At 57.0% G+C, this 2800-nt stretch overlaps 1 protein-coding gene across 3 annotated transcripts in view; it reads right to left on the bottom strand.

Moving 5' to 3' along the window:
* The window catches only part of USP44 (ubiquitin specific peptidase 44), an 18498-nt gene extending 18203 nt beyond the window's left edge, over positions 1–295 (bottom strand). For all 3 annotated transcript variants that reach the window (XM_026035545.1, XM_026035546.1, XM_026035547.1), the window contains exon 1: positions 236–295. The gene's annotated coding sequence lies outside the window, so the exon portion shown is untranslated. The remainder of the gene's footprint in view (positions 1–235) is intronic.
* Positions 296–2800: the final 2505 nt, after the last annotated feature.

Here is a 2800-nt window from a genome sequence, read left to right as displayed (position 1 = left end):
CGCCCGCCCGCCCGCGCGCGGGGAGCCCCCGCCGCCCGCCCCTCGGCGCCAACGGTCGCGCCCAACGGTCGCGCTCGCTCCCCCTCCTCTCGCCCCCTCCCACCGCCGCTGTCCCCCGCGGGGGCCGGGGAAGCGGGTGGTGGCGGCGGTGCCGCCGCCGTCGCTGCTGCTGCTCCCCGCTCCGCTCCCCGCATGGCCGCGGCGGGGGACCCTAACGCCGCCGCCCCGCACCCACCTGCCGCCGCGGCGCGGGCGGGAAGGGCCGAGCGCCATGTGCCGGGCGCGGCGGGTTGTCACCGGCTTTGTAGCGGCGACCAAAGTCCTGCCCCGTCTCCTCCCACCTCCGCCTTCCCCGCCCGCCTCGCCCCGGGACAGGCGGGGGGGGAGCCATGGCGGGCGGCTTCCCCGGGCCGTTGGGATGTGGGGGGGACCGTCCCCTCTCCGCTGCCGGCCGCCGCGGCGTTGTGGCTTGTACGGACGTGAGAAGCGGCGGCGGGAAGTCCTGTCACGGAGCGCGGCCAACATTGAATGGCTCGCGAGTGGCCAGCCGGATCCGCCAAATCCTTTGGAGCTCCGCGGGGACCACGGGCCGCCCCTCGCACGAGCAGGAGCAGCTCTTAAAACTGTGCTCGCAAACTACAGAGGATCAGCTGGGGGCTGAGGCAGGTCCCTGCCGTGCCGGGAGGAACTGGGTTTTGGGGGCTTTCCCCCAAGGGGGTCTCCATCTCCCGTATTTTTTCCCCTTTTTTGTCTTTGGCGGCACCAGGAGAACGGGAGCCCTCAAACCATCTTTCCGTACATCASCAGTGAGGCCCAGGAGAGCCGGGTGTCACATGCCAAGGCCGTGGCCATAAAACACCCCTTCTCCCAGGTCACTGCACTGGCCTGCAGTTCTTGCCACGGTTTTGGGATAACCCCAGTGAGCACATTCACATTAACAAACAACAGCAGCAAAGGTTTATCAGGCCTATATTACACAGATACAGAGGAGTTTTTAAGTGCTTTTCATTAAACACAGAAGAACTTACAAGCTCACACTGCGTAGCTGTCCAAGCTTTTACAATTCAGTCCTCTTTACAGTGCCCTTTCTACAAGTCCCTTACTGGAACATTACTGGCTCCTTTTAGCTGATTCCCAACACTGCACGTTGACCACTGATTTAACCCACCCTTGCGCAAAGCTCCGCAGTGCCCTGCGTGGGGTGAGCGGCTGCTAGGGATAAGTGTGCAGTGAAAACTCGCCCTTGACGCGGGGCTCGTTTAACTCTGCCACATGCTCACTCCGACAGGTTTGCCTTTGTTTTGYGTGAACATCCCCAAAAAGGCAGCACGGGCTCTGCTGCAAAGGGCCTGGGAAACACGCTGCTGCTGCTGCTGCTGTGTGTTTGCTTCCCATTAGCGCCCGTAAACAAAAGGCTGCTTGATTCGGAAGGTGAGGCCACCCTCTCATTTTGAACCTATTATGTGTCAGGAAGTTTCGCTGTGGCATTTGAAATCTCACACATCTGTTTCTGTGTTTCTACTTGTGTCATCACAGAAAACGTGTTTCAGTTTAAAACCTGAAACGAAATACATCTCAGCTCTGCTCCAGCAGCGCTTTCCAGTGCGCGCTGCTTCCAACGAGCCTGCGTAGGACATGGCCGAGAGGGACACAAATCAGAGTCACTTTTATCTCTGCGCTTTTAGAAACTCACACCAAGRCTATATGGACCAGTAAACTCCCTGTGTTTCACAGCTTCAATCTGCTTCTAACATAAACCTTTAAATTGAGGAATCACAGAATCACAGAATATTCAAGGTTGGAAGGGACCTCTAGAGATCATCTAGTCCAGCCTTCCTGCTCCAGCAGGGACACCTAGAGCATGTGGCACAGGGTGGCATCCAGGTGGGTTTTGAAGACCTCCAGAGAGGAAGACTCCACAACCTCCCTGGGCAGCCTGTKCCACTGYTCTGTCATCCTAACAGTAAAGAAGTACCTCCTCACCTGGAATGATGTTGCTCAATTAGAATTTATGCATTTGCGTAATGCATAAATTTATGCATTGTTAAGTGTTTTTAAGACACTTTTCAGTCTGTTCAGGTAACTACCATACCTACATGTGTGTGTGTTTTCCTGCCTGGAGCCGGCGTGCCCATCCCGGTACCTGTSTGTGTGTGAGCCCAGCGCGAGCAGAGGCTGCTCCGTGCACCCAGCCTCCCTCCCGCTGTGCTGCTGCGGCCCTCGGCGCCTGCTCCCTGCTCCGGGAGAGGCAGGAGCAGCCTGCGCCCTGGCACACGCACCGTGCTGCCCACGGAGCTCCGGGTATTGCCGGGCACGGAGAGAGATCCCGTGTGCTGCCTTCCCCAAGCATTGCGCAGAGACTTTGCTGCCTGCAGACCAGCTTGGCCGGCAGTGTTAGTGGGTCTGAGCCGTGCATGCACCTAACCCTGCTCCCGAGCCCTTTCTCTGTGTGGCCGCAGCCTGGGGGCCTCTCTTCCCTCTTCCACCCCCTTCCCTTCTGCCCTATATGGCCACTTTTTGCCAGCCATCCCCAAAGTGATTGTGACCCCAACAAATTCCATTTCGCTTATGCTCTTCTCTGTATCTTGGCAGCCTATTGTGTCTCTAATGCACATTGCTACTCCATTCTCCTCCACCCCCSAGTGTATATCCTCCAAAACCCTCTCCTAGTTATCACAGATTTGCCATGTATCTCATTTTGCACAGAACAGATACATTTTTTTTTTTAAATGTATGCTTTTTCTTTTTCTGCCTAGACTTCCTAAACAACTTTTCACAACATTTCAACTGATTTAGCTAA

Source organism: Nothoprocta perdicaria, unplaced genomic scaffold, assembly GCF_003342845.1.
Source record: "Nothoprocta perdicaria isolate Ctin4 unplaced genomic scaffold, notPer1 scaffold_160, whole genome shotgun sequence".
NCBI classification, from domain to species: Eukaryota; Metazoa; Chordata; class Aves; order Tinamiformes; family Tinamidae; genus Nothoprocta; species Nothoprocta perdicaria.
This window is presented reverse-complemented; position numbering and strand designations above follow the sequence as displayed.